Source organism: Pongo abelii, chromosome 1 (genome assembly GCF_028885655.2).
Source record: "Pongo abelii isolate AG06213 chromosome 1, NHGRI_mPonAbe1-v2.0_pri, whole genome shotgun sequence".
Classification (NCBI taxonomy): Eukaryota; Metazoa; Chordata; class Mammalia; order Primates; family Hominidae; genus Pongo; species Pongo abelii.
This window is the reverse complement of record NC_071985.2, coordinates 20,249,778-20,262,348: the sequence shown is the minus strand read 5'-3', so window position 1 is coordinate 20,262,348 and position 12,571 is coordinate 20,249,778. Positions and strand designations below refer to the sequence as shown.

At 44.3% G+C, this 12,571-nt stretch overlaps 1 long non-coding RNA gene across 1 annotated transcript; it reads right to left on the bottom strand.

Moving 5' to 3' along the window:
- Window positions 1-3,510: 3,510 nt before the first annotated feature.
- LOC134760764 (uncharacterized) lies at window positions 3,511-11,314 on the bottom strand. Its single transcript, XR_010138716.1, has 4 exons — window positions 11,189-11,314; window positions 10,199-10,354; window positions 7,906-9,694; window positions 3,511-6,358 (listed from the first exon to the last, which is right to left on the bottom strand). It is a non-coding gene; the product is annotated as an uncharacterized LOC134760764 (long non-coding RNA).
- Between the last annotated feature and the right edge of the window lie 1,257 nt (window positions 11,315-12,571).

The window sequence follows — 12,571 nt, the reverse complement described above, 5'->3', positions numbered from 1 at the left end:
GTTGAAGATTTCTAATTTTTACCTTTTATTCTTTTGTTTTTTGTTTGTTTGCTTGCTTTGTTTTGTCTTTGAAACAGGGTCTCACTCTGTCGCTCGGGCTGGAGTGCAGTGTTGTGAACATGGCTCACTGCAGCCTTGATTTCCTGGGCTCAAGTGATCCTCCCACCTCAGCCTCCCGAGTAGCTGGGAGTATGGGCATGCACCACCATGCCCAGCTATTTTTTTTCTATTTTCTGTAGAGACAGGGTCTCATTGTGTTGCCCAGGCTGATGTCAAACTCCTTGACCTAAAGTTATCTTCCTGTCCCAACCTCCCAAAGTGCTGGGATTACCGGAGTGAGCCACCATGCTTAGCCTGTTGGGAATTTCTGCATCCAGGTTTGTGAGAGACATTGGTTGCTAATTTTCCTTTCTGGTAATGTCTGTGTCTGGTTTTGGTGTTAGGATAATCCTAGCTTCACAGAATAAGTTAGAAAGTATTCCTTTTGCTTCTGTTTTCTGGAAAAGATTGTAGAGAATTGGTAGAGTTTCTTTGTTTAATGTTTGGTAGAATTCACCAATAATCCATCTGGGCTGGGTGCTTTCTGTTATTACTGATTCAATTCCTTGAATAGATATGGACCTATTCAGATTATATATTTATTTCTGTGTAGGTTTTGTGTGCATTTTAGTAGATTGTGCCTTTCAAGGGATTGGTTCATTTCATCTAGCTTATCAAATTTGTGGGCATAGGCTTTTTCATAATATTCCTTTATTATTCTTTAAAAGTCCATGAGATCAGTAGTGGCAGTCCTCTTTTATTTCTGATATTAATAATTTGTGTCTTCTCTCTTTTTTCTTAATTAACCTGGCTAGATGTTTATCAGTTTTATTCATCTTTTCAATGGACCAGCTTTTGTGTTTATTGATTTTTCTCTAGGATGTCCTATTTTAAGTTGTTTCATTTCTACACTTATTTTTATTGTTTTCTTCTGCTTACTTTTATTTTAATTTGCTCTTCTTTTTTCTCATTTCTGAAGGTGGAAGCTTAGATTATTAATTTTAGATCTTTCTTCTTTCCAAATATATGCAGTTAATGCTATAAATTTCCCTCTAAGCACTGCTTTCACTGCATTCTACAAATTTTGATAGGTTGTATTTTCATTTTCACTCAGTTCAAAATATCTTTAAATTTCTCCTGAGACTTTTTCTTTGACTTGTGTGCCATTTAGAAGTGGATTGTTTTATCCAAGTAATTGGGGGTTTCTCCCACTGTCTTTGTATTACTGATTTCTAGTTTAATTCTACTGTCATCTGAGAGCAAATTTTATACAGTTTCTATTCTTTTAAACTTGTTAAGGTGTGCTTCATAAACCAGAATGCAGTCTCTCTTGGAGAATTCTGTGTGAGTTTAAGAAGGATGTGTATTCTGCTATTAATGGATGAAGTATTCTATAAATGTCAATTAGATGCAGTTGATTGATGATGTTGCTCAGTTCAACTATATCTTACTGATCTTCTGCCTACTGGATCTGTCAATTACTGATAGAGGGGGGTTGAAGCTTCCAACTATAAAAGTGAATTTATCTATTTCTCCTTGGATTTTTATCAGTTTTCTCTCATATATTTTGTCTCATGTCAGTTCTTTTAGGTACACGCACATTAAGAATTATTATGTCTTCTTGGAAAATTGACCCTATATCATTACATAATCTCTCTCTTTTTTTTGATAATTTTCCTTGCTCTGAAGCCTACTTTGTCTGAAATTAATTCGTGGGTTAGAATTGGGTATTTTCCTTCCTCCATGTTGGTTAGGCTCTGATAAACAGGTTAGGCTCTGGCTAAATAGTTTCTCCTGCGGGGAAGCCTTGTTAAAATGAACAGAATGTTCTGGTGTATTTTTAAATGGTTACTTTTCTTCTCCCCTGCCAGAAGTACAAGGAGTTTTTCTTCAGTCTTTATAGAAGTGGGTATATATCCAGTGCGTACAACCCCTTTGCATAGCAATTGGGGATTATCTATTAATACGGAAGAAGTGCAACCTCAGGGCCAGTGATTCTGCTTGTCACATATGCGCACAGGAACCTTAGAGAACACTCATCACAGCACTGTGTGTAAAGAGTTTACAAATGAATGAACAACTTGTGGATAACTAACATTACCAGGGGTTTCTAGCAGCAGCAACGTGTGTTGAGCTGGAGCTACTTGTACTAACATGAGTAAATCTCAAAAACAAAATAAGTTTGAAAACCAAATCGCATATACTATACACAAAAATTAACTCAAAATGAGTTAAAAACCTGAATGTTAAGACCTGAAAGTATAATATGAAAGTCATAGAAGAAAACATAAGGGAAAAACTTCATGACATTGAATTTGGCAAGAATTTCTTGGAGGTAGCCCCAAAAGCAGAGGCAACAAAAGCAAAAATAGACTAATGGGATGACATCAAGCTTAAAAACTCTGCAGCAGAGGAAACAATCAACAGAGTGAAAAGACAACCTATGGAATGGGAGAAAATATTTTTAAATGATACATCTGATAAAAAGGTAATAGTCAGAATATATAAAGAATTTCTGCAACTCAATAACAACAACAAACCCAAATAACCCAATTAAAAAATGGGCAAAGGACTTAAATAGATATTTCTCCAAAGAAAATATACAAATGGCCAACAAACACATGAAAAGATGCCCAACATCACTAATCACTAAGGAATTCAGTCAAAACCACAATGAAATATCACTTCATACCCATTGGGATGGTTACTATAAAAACAAAAAACAAACAGAAAATAAATTTTGGCAAAGACGTGGAAAAATTAGAACCCTTGTTCAGTGTTGATTGGAATGCAAAATGTTGTAGTCACCGTGAAAAACCGTATGGAGATTCTTCAAAAAAATAAAAATAAAACTACCATTTGATCCAGCAATCCTGCTTCTGGGTATATATCCAAAAGAATTGAAAACAGGATATTTAAGAGATATTTGTACACCCATGTTTACAGCAGAATTATTCGCAAAAGCCTAGAGGTGAAAGCAACCTAAATATCCATCAATGGGTGAATGAATAAAGAAATGTGCTCTGTAAAGACAATGGAATATTATTCATCCTTAAAAAGGAAGGAAATTCAGTTGCATGCTACTCAATGGATGAAACTTGAGGATATTATGCTATGTGAAATAAGCCAATCACAAAATACAAAAAGTGTATGATTCCACTTGTAAAAGGTGTCTAGAGTAATCAAACTCACAGAAACACGATGGTGGCTGCTAGGGGCTAGGGAAGTAGGGGTGAGGAGTTGCTCTTCAGTCGGTGCAGAGTTTCAGTCATGCAGGAGGGGAAAGGGGGTTTAGGAATCTGTTGCACAACACTTTGAGTGTGGTTAACAATATTGTACTGTACAGGTAGAAATTGTTGGGAGGGTGAATTTTAGGCTATGTGGTATTTTGCCCCAATTTTCTAAAAAAACAAAAAGCAAGTTGCAGAATCATATGTACAGTAAAAAGTCAAGGGATTTTAAAACACAAAACAATGTCACATAGAGTTTATTTATAGATGCATACATATATAGTAGAAATATTAAAGCAAGCATGAGAAAAATAAACACAAATCGATGTTGGCAATGACCTCTGGGAAGAGAGTTGTATGGTATGGGTCAGGTTTCTAGAGGTATAGTCATGTTTTATTTTTATTTCTTAAGATCTGGAGTGAAGTGGGTAAATTTTTAAAAGATTTGTTTTCAAGATTTTTTTACTTTTCCATTTGTTTGAAAAACCTGATCATTTTAAATAAAATCCTGGAGGCTCCCTCCTGCTCCTGGCCCCCGACCATCCCGGTCACCTCCCTGCAGCCAGGACCAGCAGGGCAGGCAGTGCTGGAACCTTCTGCTGCTGTCAGAGTAGCCTCCACACGCTGGCATGTGCTTGTGATTATTGGAACTCATTCCTGGCTTTATTTACGCCACAGACAAAAATAATTCTCCCTTCCTGGGAGACATGTCATGGCTCCAGAATGTCTTGGGAGGAGAGAGCCAGAGGATGGGACTCTCGGGGCCACACGTGTGCCTCTGCTCATCCAGACCATACCCAGGGCCAAGGGGGTGATAGATGCCAGGCTCCTATTCCTTGAGAGTGAGGTCTGAGCTGGGATAATCCTTAGAGTCCAAATCAACCCGAAATATACGTCAACCCTGTCCATCTCTGTTTCCCCCAAGGACCCTAGGTTAGTTGAAGTAACTCCAGGGCAAGCCCAAATCATACCACGGTATAATTTAGGGGAGTGCAGGCTTCAGGCCAGACCAATCCCTGATGTTCCCTTTTTCCTCAGCGTTCCCTGCAACAGAGCCTCACCTGCCTTCGGGGCACTGCTGTGACATTCGGGGTTTCAAGAAAGGCTCAGAGTCAGCCTCACTTCAGGGAGAACCCAGGCCTGGCCTGAACCCCATGCTTCCCCTGACTCCAGGACCTAGCCTGACCCACCTTCGAGATTTCATCTCGGGCCAGCCCCTCCCACACCGGGGTCAGGAGTCAACGTGGGATGTAACCCCCCGGGTCAGGAGTCAGCGTGGGCTGTACCCTCCAGGGTCAGGAGTCAGCGTGGGCTGTACCCCCCGGAGGCAGGAGTCAGCATGGGCTGTACCCCCTGGGGTCAGGAGTCAGTGTGGGCTGTACCCCAGTGGCATCCACCTGACTACTGTGCAGGCGGCTGGCGGCAGGTCCCGAACACATGGGGACATGGTGTGGTTTTCATGCTGTGGAAGGCACCCTCCTTTCCCTGGCAGAACCAAAGGCCTGGCCAAGCGCCTGCGGGGCTGGTCTGCACTGCTGTACTCCTCCCCACTCCCCTTCCCACTGATACCATGGGAGGGTCACCCCAATTCTCTTGGTCTTTCCTGATGAACTTTCTGATGGGCCTTAGGCACCTGCAGGTTGGAATGATAGGCTGTGGTCCACTTTCCAGCCCCAGGTGGAAAAGCTCAGGTCAACCTTTTCCCCTTCATTTTTCTTTCTCCCAGGGCTCTGCAGGGACCCCTTTACACACAGCTCTGCCGCACAGGCTGCTGCCAGGTATAGAATCACTGCCGGCTCAGATACCAGGATGTGAAAAAAATCAGGACGAGCCTTAGAAAAGTAAGAGGATGGTGATTAAACACATAAATAAATAAAGCAATTAGGAGGAGGATGCATAACCAAAAAGCAAGGTAAGGAGAAAGAGGAGGGGACATCGGGAAAGGCCTCTCCAGTTACTGTCATTAGAGCAGAAATCTGAGAGAGGTGAGGGGCCAGCCAGCGGGAAGAGCACGCCAGGTGGGGAACGACAGGCGTGAGGTTCTGAGGACGGGGTGGGGCTGGCCTGGTCAAGGCCCAGGAGGGAGAGAGAGGCCAGAGCTTTGAGCACAGAAGGAATGAGATCCTTGTCACTCATAGGACCAATGTTGGAAGCAGGATCCCACGTAGGAAGCCACTTCGAAAGTCCAGGGGCGGTGACCAGGTTTGGGCAGTTTTCTCTACTGTGATGGAAGAGAACTGAGGGAAAGGTGGACGGGGACAGAGACTGCTGGGGAAACTTAAATAATTTACTTTGATATTATTTATGCAAACTTTTAAAACAAACAGTATAATATATTTCTTATATATGATCATTCCCATAATATATTTAAAATATGAAAAGCACAGAATAAAGCGAACATATCAGTGGTTGCCGTTGGGGAGAGGGAGAGAGGAGGGGAATAGCATTGAGGAATGGTTAAAGGGGGACATAAACTTTATGTGTCATGGTTTTACGCCACAGAGATATGAAGCAAAAATCACAAGTTATTGTATTAGTATCTGTTTTCCTGGGTGCTGACTGCTGCAGTATTGGCTACAGTATTCTCTGTACTGTCTTTGTCTGGATTTTTTTTTTTTCCCAGTGGAGAAGTGGGAGAGCAATGCCTTGCACTGCTCTGTGGATTTGTTCCCCAGGCATTTCTTGACTCTCTTCATGCTTCTCAAAAGCTCCCTGCCATGCAGGCAGGGCCAGCTCTGCCTCACCCTTTGGGTTTTGTGAGTGACTTGGCCAAGTCTACGGCTGGTAAATCTGGGCTGAGAATGGAACCAGGTTTCCCGGCTCCACAGTTCAGAGCTCTTTGTCCTGTGTCCTGGAGTCTCTAAAGTCCAGGAGACACCTCGACCTCCTGGAGGAAGATGCTGCCACCTAAAGTAGGTTTCCAGGGCAACCAGCTTCCCCAGCTGCTTGGAAAGAGGAGGGATATCCAGGGCTCCCTGGTGGGCTTGTCATGCCCAGCAAGTTGGAACCCAGTGGAGCCAATGAGTACTGGATGACTTCATTCACTCATGTAACAAGTATCTAGTGACCTTGACTATGATCCAGGCCCCCTGTGAAACAGACAAACCAGAGATAAATGTTAGATGCCCTTGCATTTCCCCTGGGGGGTAGACAGAGATGTGAACAGAAGCCCTGGACTTTCCTGGGGAGGAGTCCTCACCCCCATCAGAGCACAATCGCCACCAGGGTGTGTCCACAAGCTGAGCCACAGAAGCTCTGGACCACTTGAGCCTGAGTCCCATCTGGGGGCAGAAGGAGGGGGACAGAGTTCTCCAGAGGCATCATTCTGTTCCTGCACCCTCTACCCTCTTTCCTCCTTGGTGTCTGGGCAGAACTTCCTTCCACTGTCCATCTCAGTTGTATTCCCTTTATTCACTGTCCTCCTTACTTTTTTAAAATTAATTTTTTTTAATTAGAGATGGATGTCACTATTTTGCCCAGGGTGGTCTTGAACTCCTGCCCTCCAGTGATCCTCCCACCTCAGCCTCCCAAAGTACTGGGATTACAGGCATAAGCCACCATGCCTGGCCTATCCTCCCCACTCATAATGTTTGTTTTTAAAGTTTGCATAAACAACATCCAAAATAAGTTATTTGTGCTCCCACAACAGTCCCTGCCCCAATCTAGCCTTTCCCTCAGTTCTCCATCTCAGTAAAGATATCCGAGTCCTGCTGGTTACTCGGCAGCCGCCCTTGGCTCCTTTCTTTTCCTCGTGCCCACGGCTCTCCTTCCAAAACAGTTGTGAGCTTGCCTTAGATTGAAGGCTTACCCAGCACTTACCAAAAGGTTACCCAAGACTTACCAAAATGACCTCTTTTACACACTAATTCCTCCCTCTGCACTCCTTATCCTGCTGTTTTTATCCAAAACACATATCACCTGGCCAAGCACAGGGGCTCACACCTATAATCCCAGGACTCTGTGAAACCAAGGTGGAAGGATCACTTGAGCCCAAGAGTTCGAGGCCCCGTGGGCAACATGGCAAAAGCCCATCTCTACAAAAAATCCAAAAATTAGCCCAGCATGCTGGTGCGTACCTGTAGTCCCAGCTGCTTGGGAGGCTGAGGTGGGAGAATTGCTTGAGCCCAGGAGGTCAAAGCTCCAGTGAGCTGTGATTGCACCACTGCACTCCAGCCTGGGTGAAAGAGCAGCACCCTGTCTCAAAAAAAAAAAAAAAAAAGAGTATCACCTCTTAACATAATATTGACTTACAGGCCAGGAGTGGTGGCTCACACCGGTAATCCCAACACTTTGGGAGGCCGAGGCGGGCGGATTGCCTGAGGTCAGGAGTTTGAGACCGGTCTGGCTAACATAGTGAAACCCCGTCTCAACTAAAAATACAAAAATTAGCCACACATGGTGGCACACGCCTGTAGTCCCTGCTATTCAGGAGGCAGGAGAATTGCTTGAACCCAGGAGGCGGAGGTTGCAGTGAGCCGAGATCGTGACACTGCACTCCAACCTGGGTGACAGAGCAAGGCCCCCTCTCACAAAAAAAAAAAAAAAAAAAAAAAATTGACTGACTTATTATGTTAGCTGTTCGTCTGCCCCATCCCCACCACTCCCATAAAGGCAGAAGGTTTTATCTATTTCGTACCTGCTGCATCCCCAGCGCCTAGAATAATGTTTGGCCCAGACCAGTCATTCAATAACTATATCTTGAGTAAACAGAGAGAATTTTATTTATCAGAAGCTACTAGAATTAGCCAGGCATGGTGTTGGGCTCAGCTACTCAAGAGCCTGAGGTGGGAGGATTGCTTGAGCCCAGGAGGTTGAGGCTGCAGTGAACTATGATCACACCACTACACTCCAGCCTGGATGACAGCATGAGACTCTGTCAATAAATAAAGAAATAAATAAAAGCAACCAGAATCCAAGCATGTGGACTTAGAAGCCTGGGCAGTGTGTAGGTGGTGGTACCTGGACACAGGTGCACGCAGGGGTGTAAGAATGAAGGCCACCCGGGAGCCTCATGCCTCCCTCCAGGGGATATACCCAGTATACGAGCAAGACAAAGCTGCCAAGCAGGGACCCTCCTTGCAGGGGCCACCCCTCAGAGTAAAGAGGCTCTACTGGAGGTAACAGTGCCCAGGGGAGCCAGCTGAGGGAGAGCCAGCCTTTTTGGCAAGCCACCACAACTAAAAACAAGGCTGCGCTGCCAAGCCACACAAGTCTGAAACTCACCGTGCTGTTTCCACGATGCTGTTTCCATAGCTCTTTAGGACCTGTTCATCCAAAGGCTGGTGGTGGTGAGAAATAAAATGGAAATTGTCGCAAATGAAGCTTTTAGAGTGGGTTTTCTCTCTCTTGCTAAAGCCTCTCACTGCAGCTTGAATTCAGGATATGCACAAAGAGATACTGGAGGACAGTCTTTGTGGGTGGGTAGGGGAAGGGGTCACTCAAGAAATCAGCTTTTAAAATGCAATTTAATACAAATATTGATTGAATACCTGCTGTGTACAAGGCTCTCTTTGGGGATGTAGGCTCTGAACCAGAGTAAGATGTGGGCAAGAGACCCTCTGAGGCTAGAGCTGCCTCTGAGAGCCCTCCAAGGGGAGCCAGGAGAGGCCTCAGTTCATTTAACATGCAAATGTGAGCAGCATCCTCTCCACGCAAAGCTTCATTGCTCCTGTTTGGTTATAGCTTCTTCCTTCCCAGGGAATGAAGCTTCCCAAGAGAAAACCCACATTTTCAAGCTGCACTGTTGATTGCTCACGATCTCCCCACCCCCATGTGCCCCTTCTTAGCTAGACTCAACTGTAATAGCTGGTGATTTCTCCCCGGTTCACAGGATTTCATGTGGTTCACCTACAAGCCTCGTTTCATTTTATAGTCACTATTTTCTCAGCCTTCCCTAACAGCAGATGTGGCTGAGGTAGCTATTTCTCAGATTGGGTTACCCAGAAAGTATCTTTGACGTACAAAAGGCTATTTATTCTCTTCCACCATGCATATCCCAGGCTCACGTTAAGCCTTTATATTTTATTCATTAAGTCAGTCCTCAAAATCCTGATGACAGCTCAGGCAGTAGATCAGAGAAGGAAACAACTTTTCCATTTTCCACCTGGGAGGTGGAGTTCCACATGCCATCACCAGGTAAGGGCGGGGTTGCCTCTGTGAGCAGCCGTTCCGCAGGCTGCTATGCTGTCTTCATAGTTTGGGGATGGCAGGAAATAAGGATGGCTGAGCATCTGCAGCTGCTTCTTCTGGAGCAATCGTGAGGTAGTTTCTGGTGTCCTGTCCCAACTCATACATGCTGTGTTGCTTGTGGGTGGTGATGGCTGAGGTGTGGCCTTGTCCCTGGCTGGGTGGTCCCAACTTCTCTATTTCTGGCTGGGTGGCATCCAAGTCTACTCTCTGGCCCTCCTGGAGATTCTTCAAATTCCCTAGAACAATGCAAGGAATTCATCCCTCGCTTAAACTAGACAGACAGGGCTGTTGGGATGGGAGGGGAGATTCCACCAGTTCCAATTAGTCCAATGGTAAATTGTTCCTCCAAACAATGGACAATTAAAAAGAATGCTTGAGAGACGGACAGTGCCTGTGACCAGCTTGGGATCTGGGGTTTTAGCCTGGATGTCACGTGAACATTTTTGACAGTTTTGTCTATAAAGCCTCATTTACTAATAATAGACTTTTAGAACCCATTACATGCGAAAAAAACAAAAGGAAATCCAGATGGAAGAATGTGAAGTCAGCTATGGAGTAATTCACTTCTTAGCTGGACCCTTGTCTTTTAAAGGGCTTCAATCACCTACAAACTGTAAACCAAAAGTAAAATTCCAAGCCTCCCAAATGACTGAATGGACCCTCCTCTTGGCCACAGAGACCCAAAGAAACCAGAAAAACCAGTTTAGGCCATGACAGGAAGCAGGGAGGGTTGGACATACCTCATCACACCCTCCTCCCTTTGGAGTTCAGGCACAGCTGACCACCATTAACATTAAATTAGGGATCCTGAGACTGACAGAACAGACTCCTAGTAGCAATGAAAGACCAAGCTTCAACCTGACCCCAGCATAGCATCACATGACAGATAGCAGGCCCTAAAAGAAATCCAAGTATTTTACTCCAAAATAGATTCAGCTGTCTCGTGTGGGGGGAATTTGCATTCTGTAGAGAATCTCCTTCCCTGACTAGGTCTCTCCAGAGTCTGACACCTTTGATAAGAGACAAATTCACATACATTCTTTCTGCAGCCTGGAGGCTTCATCTACATGACAAGAACCTTGGCTTCCACAATCCTCTCCCCCAACCCACCTTCACAAGCTGCTTTCAGCTTTCAACTCTTCAGGCAGAGCTTAGCCCTTTCAACCAATTGCCAATCAGGAAATCTTTAAATCCACCTGTGACGTGGAAGCCTCCACTTCAAGATGTCCCACCTTTCCAGGCCAAACCAATGTATACTTTATACATACTGATTTTTGTCTTTGCCTGTTCTGTCTCCCTAAAATTTATAAAATCAAACTGTAACCCAACCACCTCGGGCACAGGTTCTCAAGATCTTCTGAGGCTATGTCATGGGCCATGATCTTTAACCTCAGCAAAATAAATCTCTAAGTTGATTGAGATCTCTCTCAGATACTTTTTGATTAACAAAGCAAAGCTAATGGAAATAACTGGATTTCAAGGATGTGGAATAGCCTGACTCCCAGTCCAGCATTACTTGCCCTCACCGCCATCCAAGCAGGAGACCAGGCAGTGCACTGCTCAGACCAGCCGTCACCTGAACCCAGACCCACAGGCCTGCCCACCCTGCCGGGCCTTCCTGCAGCTCTTCCCCAAGACCGCATGGATGCGCCTTGCCTCTTTGCAACACTGTGTCCATGAAGACAAGAACAGCTTCCAGAGGCTTCGCCCGCGTGAGGGTTGATTGTCACCTGTGGAGGTGTGTGTCCCACGTAGTGTCACAGGGCAGGGGGGAGCCTGGGCCCTCTGTGAATAGCTGCATTTAAGAGCTGTGTGCAGCTGACGAAGTGCACTGGAGGCCTCTCCTTTAAGGAAATCCAGTACAAGAACAGAGAAGGTTGAAGTAGGAGTGGGTGTAAGAGAGATAGTAATCTACTTCATAAAACTGTCCCACCCGAAGCCACTTATCCACATTTTCAGGATGATTTAATTCATTAAAAATTTCACTTATCACAACCTTTCTGGGACACATCTACTTAATGTAAGGCGTGAATGTAAGCATATGTAAATAATTCCTAAATAGAAGCAATGAATCCGTGGACATTGTGACCCTAAAGAGGACTCTCCAGGCTTGATTTTGCAGAGAATGTGGGGATTCTGGTGATGACTCATGAAAGAGTGGGACTTTGTAGGAAGCCTGCTCCCTGGGGCACTGCAGGAAACCACCCAAGACGCAGCCCTATTACTATCGTCAGTGGTGAACAGGCCTGTCTGAGTCCACTGAACTTCTTTCTAACACATTCTAAAATATTAGTTATCAAAGTACATATTCATTGGTAATTCTGGAAAATTCAGGAAAACCCAAAGAAGAATATTAAGTATTTCCATTATTCAGGAATACCCACTAGTAATGTATTTTTCCTTTTCTCTTTTTCTTTCTTTCTTTTTCTTTCTCTTTCTTTCTTTCTTTACTCTTTCTTTCTATCTCTTTCTTTCTATCTCTTTCTCTCTCTTTCTTCTTTCCTTTCTTTCTTCTCTTTCTTTCTTTTTTAGCATGCTCCTTTCAACTGATAATATATCATAATTCTTTTTGGATGTTATTCATTATTTTTCTATAATGACTTGCTGAAATTTGGTTATTGGCTGGGTGCAATGGCTCACGCCTGTAATCCCAATTCTTTGGGAGGCCGAGGCAGGTGGATTGCTTGAGCCCAGGGGTTCAAGACCAGTCTGGGCAATATGATGAAACCCCATCTCTACAAAAAATTAGCTTAGCTGGACATAGTGTCATGTGCCTGTAGTCCCAGCTACCCTGGAGGCAAGGTGGGAGAATCACCTGAGTCCAGGAGATTGAGGCTGCAGTGAGCCATGATCATGCAACTGCACTCCAGTCTGGATGACAGAGTGAGATCTTATCTCAAAAATAAAATGAAATAAATTTGGTTATTACAACAGCTTTAATATTGATAGCATCTTTGTTTCATCACTTAAGAGCCAGGTATTTGACTGAATTAGATTCTTAGGGCTGCTGTAACAAATTATTACAAACTGCGTAGCTTAAAACAACAGAAACTCATTCTTTCTCAGTTATAGAAACCATAAGTCCAAATTCCAGATGTCAGCAGGGCCGTGTT